Raw genomic sequence first — 13434 nt, 5'->3', positions numbered from 1 at the left:
TGATCAAATCCTGTACAGCATGCTGCAGCACTTGTTGCTGCCATCCAAGGAAGTACTCCTGAATTGTTTTAATATGATATGGTCATCCGGCACGTTCCCTGACTCGTGGAGGGAGGCGATTTTGGTTCCCCTCCTCAAACCGGGAAAGGCCCGAATGCACCCCAGTAGTTATCGGAGTATTGCTTTGACGAGCTGTGTCGGGAAGACATTGGAACGCATGGTCAACCGTCGCCTGGTTTGGCTGCTCGAGACCAGGCAGCTCCTTAGCCACTCTCAGTGTGGCTTTCGGAGATGTCGTTCAACTACAGACAACTTGACCCTGCTTGAGGCGGCCATCCAGCAGGCCTTCTTACGTAACCAGCATTGTCTAGGTGTATTCTTTGACATTAATAAGGCGTATGACACTACCTGGCGCCGCCTTATCCTCAATCAACTCCATCAGTGGGGCTTTCGTGCCCATCTCCCCATCTTCATTCGGTCCTTTCTTTCCCGCCGCCTCTTTCGATATCGGGTTGGTAATGTGCTATCTGATTTGTACGTGCAGGAGAATGGTGTTCCTCAGGGAAGCGTTTTAAGTGTCACCCCCTTTGCCGTCGCCATTAACAGTATCACGTCCACTATCCGGAGTCCTGCCCAGTGCTCCTTGTTTGTGGACGATTTTGCTGTTTTCTGTTCTTCCTCCACTCTTGTCACTGCTAGTCGGCAGCTGCAGCTTACGATAAAGCGATTAGAGGCATGGACTGCGAAGACGGGTTTTACCTTTTCTGAAGACAAATGTGTGTGTGTTCATCTTAATCGTTCTAGACGTGCTTTTACCTCCCCTGAATTGCGTCTGAGGGGCACCATTCTTCCTTTTAGAGACACTGTGAGGTTCCTGGGCCTCACTTTTGTTTCCAAGTTGTCGTGGTTGCCGCACCTTAAAGACCTCAAGGTGCGGGCCCTGAAGGCGCTGAATATTTTGAAGTGTTTGAGCCATCGGTCCTGGGGAGCAGATCGGGCGCGTCTGCTGCAGTTTTATAGGGCTTTCGTTCGGTCGCGTCTTGACTATGGATGCACTGTGTATGGGTCAGCGAGGCCTTCGTATCTGAAGATTCTTGACGCAGTACACCATGAGGGTATCAGGCTGGCTACTGGTGCCTTCCGTACGAGTCCCATCCCCAGCCTGTGTGCTGAGGCAGGGGAACCGCCGCTCGCCATCCGGCGGAAACTCCTCATGGTGCGACGAGTGTGTCAATTCCTTGCCTGTCCTACCTCCCCTGCATACCCTACTGTTGCCTGACCGCCTATGGAACGTCTCTTTTCCAGTCGTCCAAGGGCAACGAGACCATTTGGGATTCGTGCCAAGCATTTGCTTGAGTCCCTTGGTGTGGAGCGTGTGACACCCCAACTCCAGGGTTTTACCCGCCTGCCTCCCTGGTTGCTCCAGAGGCCCGGCGTCCTTTTAGACTTGTCAGAGTACCGCAGGAGCTGCACTCCTGCGTTTGTTTTTACCTCCTTATTTTACGATATTTTAAACCAGCATGCCGACCATGTACCAGTATTTACGGATGGCTCTAAACAGGGGGACTCTGTAGGTTGTGCTGTTGTTTTCCCTGATCGAGTCGTCAAGTTATGGCTTCCTGCAGCGTTTACCATCTTTGATGCCGAATTGTTTGCGATCTTGCGGGCATTGGAGCAGATGAGATGTGTTCCCAGTCTTAAGTTTCTCATCTGTTCTGACTCCCTGAGTGCCCTTCAGACCATGCAACACTTGTACCCAGCGGATACGGTCGTCCAGAACATCCATGATGCCCTACTCCACCTGCAACGGCATGGGAAGGAGGTTTCTTTCTGCTGGGTGCCGGGGCTCGTGGGTATTAGGGGAAACGAACTGGCGGATGTGGCTGCCAAAGATGCATGTTCCCTCCCTCACGTTGTTGGATGTGCCGTCCCCTCCATGCTGTTACCTCCCTTTTGCGTTCTCGTGTTATGCGTCAATGGGAAGAGGAGTGGCTAGCAGTCGGTGAAAATAAGCTGCGTCTGGTCAAGGCCACCACGCGGCCATGGCGTACGTCCTACCAGTCATGCAGGCGGGATGAGGTTCTCCTCACCCGCCTCCGCATCGGGCACAGTCCCTTAACGCACGGTTTTTTACTCCGGCGGGAGGACCCCCCAATCTGCAGTGCTTGTGGCGTCCAGATAACTGTCCGCCACATTTTACTTGACTGTCCTTTATTCTCTGACCAGAGGGCTGTGGTTTCCTTGCCACCGGATTTGCCCTCTACTTTGCAAGACGACGCAACGACTGTGGTTAAGGTCTTACGGTTTTGTGTCCTGTCCAATTTGTTGCCTCGGATTTTAGGGAGAGGATTTTAATGTGCTGCTGGGTGACTGGTTCACCCAGGCTTTAGGTAAGAGGTCCGCCAGTCACGATTACCTACTTGTTTCACTTCGATTTCTGTTCTCTTTTCCTTGTGTTTCCTTTCCTTTTTAGTGCGTTTCTTCTCCTCTTGTTTTGCCTCTGTATGTGAGGATTTGTAACTGCCTGAGGCCTGTACCTTTTAACCGTTCTCCTTGTTCGCTGTCCGACTTCGTCCCTTCTCCGCATGTGTTCCTGTTTCTATGCGTTTGGGCGCTGATGACCACGCTGTTTAGCGCCCGAAAACCTCAAACCACACACACACACACACACACACACACACTGCAAGCGAGCATTCTAACACAGGCCCGTGATCCTGATTTAATGTATTGAAGATGCTCGGGAAACTTAAGAGACGATTTCCTTGAGAATTTTTGAGAGTTGCATTGCCTGCTTTGGTTAACTGCTATTTGAAGAATGAATTTCATGTACCAAAAAGTAAAAAATAAATTAAGTACGACTGGCGTGTAGTCTCCTTCTAGGTCTGGATATACTGTACAGTACGACTGAACTCAACGATTTTTTTTCCACACTTTTTTGTATTTTGCTGACAGAAATTTTTGGATGAAAACAAAATTTTTCAGAGTTTCTCGCGTCTTTCGATAGTAAATTGCAATGTTGTTTTCAATATTCAAATAGAAACATGTAATCTGTCGTAGCCTAGTTGAAAGTACAAGCCGTTCGCTGATCATTGATACGACTGGAAAAAAGGTCAAAATGATTTTACGTTCAACGAAAAACAGTACTTACGTTGTAGAAATTTTGTGGTTGTTGCCAATACTACGTCAACGCATAAAACGTGGATATTAAGATTTGCTCTTAGAAAGTGAAACACAAACGTACATACCATTCATTCCGAGTAGAGAAGTTAATCATTGTGTACACGACAATAATAAACTGTCACGCAGCATCTGCTGATAAAAAAAAGCAAACCCAAATTCCAGGTAACGTGGCGGGACATGACTACAAGATATTCGGGTCACAATAATTTTTTAATGTCAGGAGGATAGCCCCTGAAGTTAATGTATCTTTAGTTCACTGAAATCTGGAAATAATACGAATTTGTAAGATATCCGTCATGAAGCACTAGAAATCACACCACTTTTCACATGTATTTTGAATCCTGACACTCATTCGCAATCACAGAGGCTAGAGCTATAGAAAGTGCAATGCTGCATCTTTGCTCCTACCTTAGAATAAACTGTATCGTTGATTATAGCGTTGAAAGTCGCTTACAACGTTGTGTCGGTTGTAACTCGAATCATGTTACTATCTTATGTATGAAACGACGCAAGCTTTTAGAGTTATGTAACTTATATGTAATTCGTCCTCATACGCGCATACATGGGACTGCATCGGACATATTACTTATCTTTTCGTACTGACGCCAAGCACGTAATATGCCATCTTCTGCACCGTCGGAGTAGGATCTCGAACACTACTGTCTTGCTGGGACATTGTGAACCAACTGAAGAGATGCGTTTCCGCGGTTACGTCCATACTATCGTCAACTGTTAGCAAATGTTGCGTGTGCTATGGCTTTTCCTGTATCGGTCGCATTGTCTTGATGAAGCCTCTTGATATGTTGTTGTGGCTAAAAGTTAACGTATCAGTTATTCCCTGTGCCTATTTACGACCATGTACCTTTACGCCCTTATTACACGACTTTAATGTTGGGTCAGTTCAGTCTCTTGTATGAAGAATGCCATTTCTGTCAGCGACATATGAGATAGCCTATTGTCCGTGTTGATCTTCATCTTTGGTAATATTACTATTTCGAAGAAAATTTCCTGTTGATATATATCGAGTATAGATTACGTATTGAAGGCTGTTGTCCAGTGCACCAAAAACTACTCGTTAGCGGCTATTTTCACAGCTGCTAAGATTGAGATTACAGAACCTGTGTTAGTCTGATATGCTTCCTGCACGACACTTACTTGAATTTAGGATGCTTCAGCCTATAATACGTTCATTATAAGAATAAACCTGATGTAAACAAACACAAATGCTATGATTGGTCAGAAGCCGTAGCACACATACACTGGTGTTGTTACACTCCTGGAAGTAGGTCCTACTTATGTTTCAAATATCTTCTTAATAAGTTACGTTAAATGTAACTTTCAGATATTCAAATGTATTAACAGCCATAAACGTTTTTCTAAATCACACTTTAGCTACGTAGGATTTATTTCAAAAAACGTGTGCAGTCATAGCTTCTTTTTTTTATAAAAACATTTATTAAGAAAACAATGTTACACATTCCAAATACATACTAAGTTCATGTACTAACCATGTACATATGTTATACATGAAGTTATTTGAACAAAACGGTTTGATCATTTCAATTACGCTGACGTTAAGGAGAGACAACCGAAGATTGTGTTACTGACTAAATTACCAGAAAGAATTAAGTTAAACATCAACAAATTTTTTTTAAAGACATTCAAACTTCAACGTGAAGAAATAAAATCTGCACTTTGAATTACATGAGCTCCAATCTTTACAGAAGCATAATTAGTTCTTTATGATGGATATCATCAAGTTGGTGGGATAATTTTAAATATAAAACAATTTAATAATCATATTAGACAATTTCTGAAATACTTGAGAATGGCAGAAAGGAGATATATAATAAAGTTGACTAGCCTTCCAACTACACTTTCTGGACATTAATTGAATGTTAAGTATCTGAAGTGATCAGATCTATATAATCAGTCTTTCACTGCGAAACTGACTTACACATCACAGTGCAAAAATGAATAGGGCAATGTGCCAGCCATTGAATATTACATTTATCAGATACAATCTTATGGTTTTAATCAATAGATTAGGACATTTCTATAAAAACTGTCTATTTCCAAATTTCTAATATAAGCCAATAATACACCGTTAATGTTTTGTGTTTTGGTACTATTAGACACACAATCTCAATGTCACATAAGTTCTGTACATTAGCTTATAAGTTTCAAAAACTACTCTCTGAAGTACAAAAATATACTGTAAAATCTTAAATAATATCCTTAAGGTAACTACAATACATCACTGTGAACACAGTCTTCTTTTTTATATTAACCAATACCCATTCTTTCAAATACAGTTTTTAACACACTACCGAACTTTTTCTTGTGATTCGAATACCGTCTAATTTTGTGAAACTCACGCAGTATGTGTACCTTGAACTCTATGATGTTATCGAATCCTAATTTATTAAGGACGTAGTTAACAAAATTTCCCAGCAATCAGTACACAGCGTTATTTTTTGCTTCTGGGAAATAGCGTGCTTCAGGCCTGTGTATCAATGACAGCGATATTTACTCAGGGGATGTTCTTGTAATCAGAGCTATTTGCTCCCGGATCCACTTCCAACTATTCATGTGACCACCGCAAGCACATCTATGAATTACTGTGTCAACTAGATGGCACTGTTGACATAAATTTGTTTCACAGTGTCCGATTGCGTGCACTCTTTCATTGGTGCTAACTATGTTGTTAACTGTCTTGTACCATGACGTTTTAATATTAAACGTGAGCACATTAGAACTAATGTTTTTCCAAATCTCAGTCCACTCAATGTTTGGAAACTGTCGTTCTATTCTGTTCCTTCCTTCGCTTTTCTTTCGTTCCCGCATTATGGCTCTCGATGGTAAGTGTCGGAACCGCCTGAGTTCGACACTGACATAACTAAACTCAACATAGAAAATCCTCACATGCTGTAAGCGACTGTTGATATTCTGCACGTCAATCGGGGGAAGCAGGCCTGGAGGTTTAATGATCTCGAAAAGTTGACTGGTTATGCTTTCTCGCGAGTCTCTTATTAAATTAACTTGCCTTTTGATAAAAAGAGCAGAGGCTTTATCCGTTATATCAGTTAATCCTAGTCCACCATTTTTAGGATCTAAAGTGGCTACTTTAGCAGGTACTCTGAACACTTCACCTAGCCACAAAAAGTTGGTGATTTTGGACATTATTGTCGTCGCTATCATTCTCGGTATTGGAAACAGCTGGGCAGTATAATAAGCCTTAGCAAGGATGCGTGAGTTGGTATACTGTCTTCTTTGAACTTGGTTCATATGTCGAGTTAAATGCTCTACAATGGCCCCTTGCACTTTATCTGCTACAACTTTCCAATTTAAAGTCGTCATTTTCATAGGGCATGCTGTCAGGGAGATCCCAAGTGTTTTATGTTGTCGGACTAATTTTGCCCACTCGACGTTGATATTATCAAAACCTCTGAGATTTAACATCTTACTTTTCTTTCGTTTACATTGGCTCCAGATGCTCTACAGTACGAATCAATCACTGTTGCTAGAGTAGTTACCTCGTCATTATTACTTATAATGACTCCTATATCGTGAGCATAGGCTCTTATAACTGTTTTATTTCCTGATAATGTTAAGCCTTTTAATCTAGCATGGACATGTCGGAGGAAAGGTTCTAGCAAAATGGCGAAGAGCGACATGGACAGAGGACTTCCTTGAGGAACACCTCGTTGTATTTGAATCGGCCTGGATTGCTGAAAATTCACCGCTATTTTAGCAGTTATTCCAGTTGCTATGTTCTTAATCAACTGTATGACCCTATCGTTGAAACCTATTTTCTTCAATGTCTGTAGACGATATTCATGGTTTACTACATCTAACGCTTTATAAAATCTAAAAACAATAAAGCACACTTTATGTTTGTTACAGAAGTTATTGCAATGATTTCCCTGAATTCCGCTAGATTTTGAAAAATGGTTCTGCCTTGTGCGCAGTTCTGATGTTGACTAATAATTTTATCTGTAAGGCATGAAATTCTCTTGTTTATTATTCTAGCTATTAATTTATAATCAGAATTCAGCAGTGAAATTGGACGAAAATTATTTAAATCTTTGTTTCCATTATTTTTTGAGAACAGAACAATTTTACTCTGTTTAAACTCAGCCGGAATCATTTTACCTGAATAGCCTCATTTACAATGTCCGTGATTTTCGCACCTACTATTGGCCAGTAACGGATGTAAAACTCTGCTGGCAGACCGTCTGGTCCTGGAGATTGTTTTGGTGGTGAGGCGCACAGAGTCTCATACACGTCTTCTTCACTGACAACCTCGAGAAAATTTTCATTGTTATCTTCTGTCAGCTGTGGGGCTAGGATGTCAAGGAATTCTTCCAAGGAAGCATCACTACCTTGATGTACAGAATATAGCTCGCAATAATAGCGATAAATCTGGTCCATGATATCCTGCTGGGTTCTAAGAATCGTACCGTGTTTTGTTCGAATTTCATCAATAAAAGTCCTTCTTCCGTTTTTCGTATGCTTAACTAAATGATATAGGGAAGTAGTTTCATCTTCTGACACCGAATTAGCCTTCGATTTTATTTTCAATCATTCCATTTGACTTCTCTTGATATTAAGTAACTTGGCTTTGACTTTTTTGATGTCTGCTATCCGAAGTGAGGAACCTGCTGAGACCTGATCATATAGATCTCTCAAAACGGAAAAGTAATACTCTATAGTGCATTTCATTTCCCTTGCCCTCTGGGCGCTGTATTGAATGAGAACTTTCCTCAACTTTGGATTTGCCATTTTAACCCACCAGTCAATAGCAGTGGCATATCTACTACGGGCTCGCAGGCATAATGCCCATGTTTCTTTAATCAAATTTTCTAAATCATGATTTACTAACAAGGAAGTGTTCAAATTTCACTGATTCTTGAATCGGCGAACCGGCTGTCTTGTTAGATTTATGCAAGCTAAGATACTTGAATGGTCTGAAAAGTACGTAGGAATGGTTTCTACTTTTGTCACAGAAGTTTCAAGATTTTTAGAAATATATAGTCTATCAATCCTGCTACGTGATGTTGCAGTGACATAAGTGAACTCAACAGTGGAGGGTATTTGATTTCCCATATACCCTTTAATTCTAAACCAGTAACTAGTTGTTTCAGTTCACTTGAGAAATTAAAATTAGGTAACCGATCTTTTAGATTTAAAACACAATTAATATCACCTCCAAGTAATAACTGTCTTGGCAATTTCCTTAACAAGTATACCAGGTTATCTTTGAAGAAACGTGCCTTGTCAGCTCGATGAGAACTTCCTGAAGGGGCGTACAAGTTGATGATAGTCACATCATAGATATATAGTCCTATTCCCATTCCGGATTCCAGTCGTTCCACCTCGCTTACTGTAATCCCTTCCCTCACCAAAGTAGCTGTTCCAACACTTATTTCGGGAGACACATTTATGTAACTGAAAAAACCGGGAATTACCAAATCCGAAATTAGAACTTCTTGTAACAGGGCAATATCAGTCGCGAATTCGTACAAAAATTCCTTAAGGGCCGATAATTTCAAACCGGTCGTGATTTTATTTATGTTTATAGTGGTGACAGAGTAAGATTGCGTCATTGTGCTGTCACTATGTAGCTAAATTGATGAACTAATTTAGTTTCCTGTAATTTAGGGTTCAGTGAAGCTGTAACAGTTTTATCGGAAGGCTGAACACGGAATAACACTTCAATCAGTTTATTAGTTACTGTCCCCTTTTTTTCTACTTCTGATGTTTTCTCTTGTACCGCAAGCAGACTGATTTCCTGGTAAACTTAATGATTTTTCCTCCAGTGATTCGTGTAGGACCGTTTCGGACCGAACATTCTTTGGGCTTGGGTCGCCCCTACCGGATTTTCCCTTCCCTTGGTTACGAGCTACATTCTCATTTGGTTGCGTCGGTATTTTACTTCGCGGCTTATCTGGAGTAGCAGCAGACGCTTTCGCAATTTCGATTACCGGCGCCTGCCCTGAGGTGTTGACCGTGATTTCAATTTGGCCACCACTTCCTCGTTCTTTATTAATTTCATTCACTTCCTGATCGAGGGAAACGAATGGAGACTACAGTTTTGCAACCTCTCCCTGAATTTGTTTATTAACAGATATATTCTGATCTTTGCAATCTGCTACTGCACCTGTTGTTTCTTGCAAATTAATGCTGCTTGCACCCCCTTCATTTTCTGGTACCGTATGTGTATTATCTTTCTGTTCATTAGTTTCCATTCGCGTTTTGCCTTCAGGTTCCTCTGCCTCCTCATCGCACTGTTTTTGCTTGCGAAGTGAGGGAGTGGGACAAGACAGCTCGTCCTCTGAACAACTATCAGTTATCTCCAGAGGTCGTTTTTTCGGTTGCATTTCAGTTTCACGAGTAGTGGCAACAGGGTTTCCTTTTGTTGTTAACGGGGGAAATTGACTGTTATCGTGAAGGGAGACATCAGCTTGGCCCGCTGCGTTAACATCCTGAACCAGTTGTTCTTTGGTAACAGATCATTTAAGGTAAGCTTCTGACGCGGTATCAAATTACTTTTATGAACAACAGTTCGCCGCAGACATTCCTGTCTGAAGTGGCCGGTTTCGTTACATATATGACATGTAGCTTTCTGACCTGTATAGACAATTTGTGCTTTATATCCACAAACAGTTATGTGAGACGGAATATTCGTCTTAACGTCCATCTCTACACAGCAGTTTAAAGCGAGGCGACCATCTTTCATTTGCAATTGATTTAACGTCTCCGTAGTTTGAAAGAGCTTCCTTAATTTTATCATTTTCAGTTTCAATGGGAAGATTCAAGACACGAACGGTTTTGTAATGAATGTCCGCTCTATAGATGGAAACCTTACTTTTATAACCATTGCTGTGCACAAAATCTACTTCATAGCCCCACTTTCGTAACACTTTATGAACAGTCGAAGCACTGATTAACTTGACAAAAACACAGTATTTTTCCTGATCCAGTTGCCAGGTATGGACGGTTTCAGAATTTAGACAAATTACCTGTGTGATCCAGTCATCTATTTCCATGGATGTCGGCTGAACAGGAAGGGATTCCTTGTCAAAAACAAATACCAGACTATTCTTCCTGAGGTTTGTAGCCATGGTTAATCCAGCGAAGCAATTTCGGTTAAACAACCGAAATTCCAAGTAGCGGCAGCAAGACCAGATCAGATCACAAGGAATAGGAACAAACACGGAGATTAACGGACGGACGGCACTCGGCGAAGCACAAGTACAGGATGTAAACACTGAAGTGCAGCGCAACAGTTACGAGCGGCCACTCGCGGGCGCGGCTGAAACGGAACTACTTCAGCAGCGTTGTGCTCTGATTGTCGCGCTGTTACTGTGAGCAGATTGAAAATGGCTGAGGCTGCTTTCTGTTCTGTAGTGAAACACGGGCGTGGAGCACGGTTAAAGAGCCGAGAAAGAGGCTCTTCTTAATGTTTTTGATAAATTTACGTAGATAGTCAAATGGTTCAAATGGCTCTGAGCACTATGGGACTCAACTGCTGAGGTCATTAGTCCCCTAGAACTTAGAACTAGTTACACCTAACTAACCTAAGGACATCACAAACATCCATGCCCGAGGCAGGATTCGAACCTGCGACCGTAGCGGTCTTGCGGTTCCAGACTGCAGCGCCTTTAACCGCACGGCCACTTCGGCCGGCGCGTAGATAGTCGGCTTTGAAGTTTTCCCAGTGTTGTATATACTGCAGTTGACCAAAGCTCGTGTATGGCATATGTAGTGTAGATAGTAGTGCCACAGTCTAATATATTAGACTGTGATAGTGTGATGAAATGTGAACGAAATTCTCATACTCATGCGTTGGTTCAAATTTCCCCAAAACCATTTTTTCTCTCGTTCAGTTTGAAACACCTGCATCTCGTAATTATAAAATTCACCACCATTTCTTTTATGAATAGTGAACGTCTTCTTGTTTCTAATTACATATTGGACGCGAAATTCCTGTTTCCATTTCAAATACCAATTCTTAATTATCGATGTTTTATGAAAGACTGTTCATAAAAGTTGTTTATATTAAGAAAACATAACACTTTAATTTTGTAAGACGAAATTGAAAACCAAGTCATCTTTACTTAGACTATGTCCATCGTTTTGTACTACAGAGGTAGATAAGTATCATAGAAACATGAAAAACAATCATCAGAAAAATGCTGCATTTTTATATTTGCTACTGTACTATTACAATATGAACCCAACAGAACTGATCTGGAGCCAAGTTGAGGGATTTGGCCCGAGAAGTAACAAGCTGACAGGCTAAAATCGATAACGTGTTGCGGTTTTCGTCTAGTCGTCTAAGGAGCGTATTGTGGGTGATTTGCAGTGCATTATTTATTTCTGCTTAAAAATTAAATGACATTCCAAGTTGTATTGCTCCTCTGCTTATCTCTTTTTGCGTTTGAACTGCAGCTGGTCACGTCACTGCAGGCTAGCTGTACCAGCTGCCCGGCCAGTGCTGTCCAAGTTAAATGCGACGGTGAAGCTATTGTCCCGTATTATCGCGAAGTTAATGTACGCGTTAACTCACGGCGCAAAACGTACCCGTATTATCGTACATGACAGTACTCGATATATCTTGGTTGCAGTTCCACGTGAAATGGAAATCCAATGAGGTTTCAGCAAAGGCGGAACAGTACATGTTTACATCAGGTTTATTCTTAAATATGATAAACGGATTATAGTAGCAACTGAGCGTAGACAGGGGTAACGAGAACTCCAAAAACAAAAACTTAGGAGCTTGGTCAGGGATGAGTCGCACTACGAGGCTATCCTGAGCTGTTCCTGCAGCAACGCCTGCTACATGACCGCATTGTTCCATATATCTGAGGTTGTTTGCATTCCACTGTATGATGTTTTTTACGTTTTGGGGTTAGCGTATTACAAGAGTTTTCGCTATTGTGCCTTTCACAGAAACAGAAGTAAATGGCGTAAAACAACGAGTCAGTCATGATTACAGTATTATTTTTAAATGAGCGCTTAGGGACCATGAAACGCCTATACCAATATATTCATAAACTAGCCCTGAACAAACTATGGTGTTCAGATTCTTCTTGTGTTTCGGCTGTTCTGGATTGTTTGCCTCACCTCGTGTAGAGATAAGTCTAATAGTTGCAACAAAAGCGTACACAGTAACACTAACCCCGTAATCACTGTCAGATGCTGAAATGTCAAGTTTTAAATTTGCACTTGAGCTTAGGTTACTCAAGCCTAAACGGCCTAAATTATACAGAGGACAAAAGATATTACAATGGGTACCTTTAGCTACGCAACCGGTAGTCGGTAATGCGAGAAACATGATGACGTCACAATAGAAACCGTGAGTGATTTGTAGAGCTGCTTTAAAGGAAACTTATTCGCTCACTACACGACAATAGTTTCAGCGATAACGGACTACCAAATGGTTTTTCTATTCCTTTACTTTTCCTACTCCTTTCATGTCACTATTTTAATAAATTGTTGTACTACGCTAAGCAGCATAAGTTACATTGTCGTCGATTTCCAAGTACTGGTACAATAAACGAACGTGTCTGCAACATAGAGGACGTATCTTGTATTTTTACGGAGGTGGATCAGTAAGGAAGGCTTAAGTTTAATAGTATTCAACTCACTAATGTTACATCTCCACAGTTGAAATTATTTTGGAAACGGTGTTTTTCAGCAATAGATCTGCACATGACCTGTTCATCATATAGAAACTGATCTTCAAAACGTCATTGTAGTGACCCAGACAGTGTTTTCTCTCATCATACCAACAGTGGTCACGGTAATGCCAAGATATTATGTTGTATATTACGAGAATTAACTGTCACGATGACGTTTATCGGAGTACAACGTTCGACGCTCGAAATACGCAGAAATATATTTCAAACTTTTATTAACTATGCGAAAGACGGTGTTGATAGATTGAGAATGTAGCTTCACAGTTCAGTCTGCACCATAACTGCGTTGTACGAGAGAAACTACAATAATGGGAAAAGCAGTTAGCAGTTATTTTGTTCCACTCGGAACCATCTACGCATTGACATAAGGTACCATGCTAAGCACAACCTGGGAAGTCACGACACATTACGTATTAACGGACAAATAATTGTGACAATCAAGACTATGAATATCTGCAAGGTCCCAACCTAACCCAAACCTCATTAATCGACATATTGTAGTAAAAAATGGTTAGACTGAGCGAGTCTCACTCGCTGCTGTGCACTG

Source organism: Schistocerca serialis, chromosome 6 (genome assembly GCF_023864345.2).
Source record: "Schistocerca serialis cubense isolate TAMUIC-IGC-003099 chromosome 6, iqSchSeri2.2, whole genome shotgun sequence".
Taxonomy (NCBI): Eukaryota; Metazoa; Arthropoda; class Insecta; order Orthoptera; family Acrididae; genus Schistocerca; species Schistocerca serialis.
The sequence above is the reverse complement of the archived record's forward strand: the minus strand, read 5'-3'. Positions refer to the sequence as shown.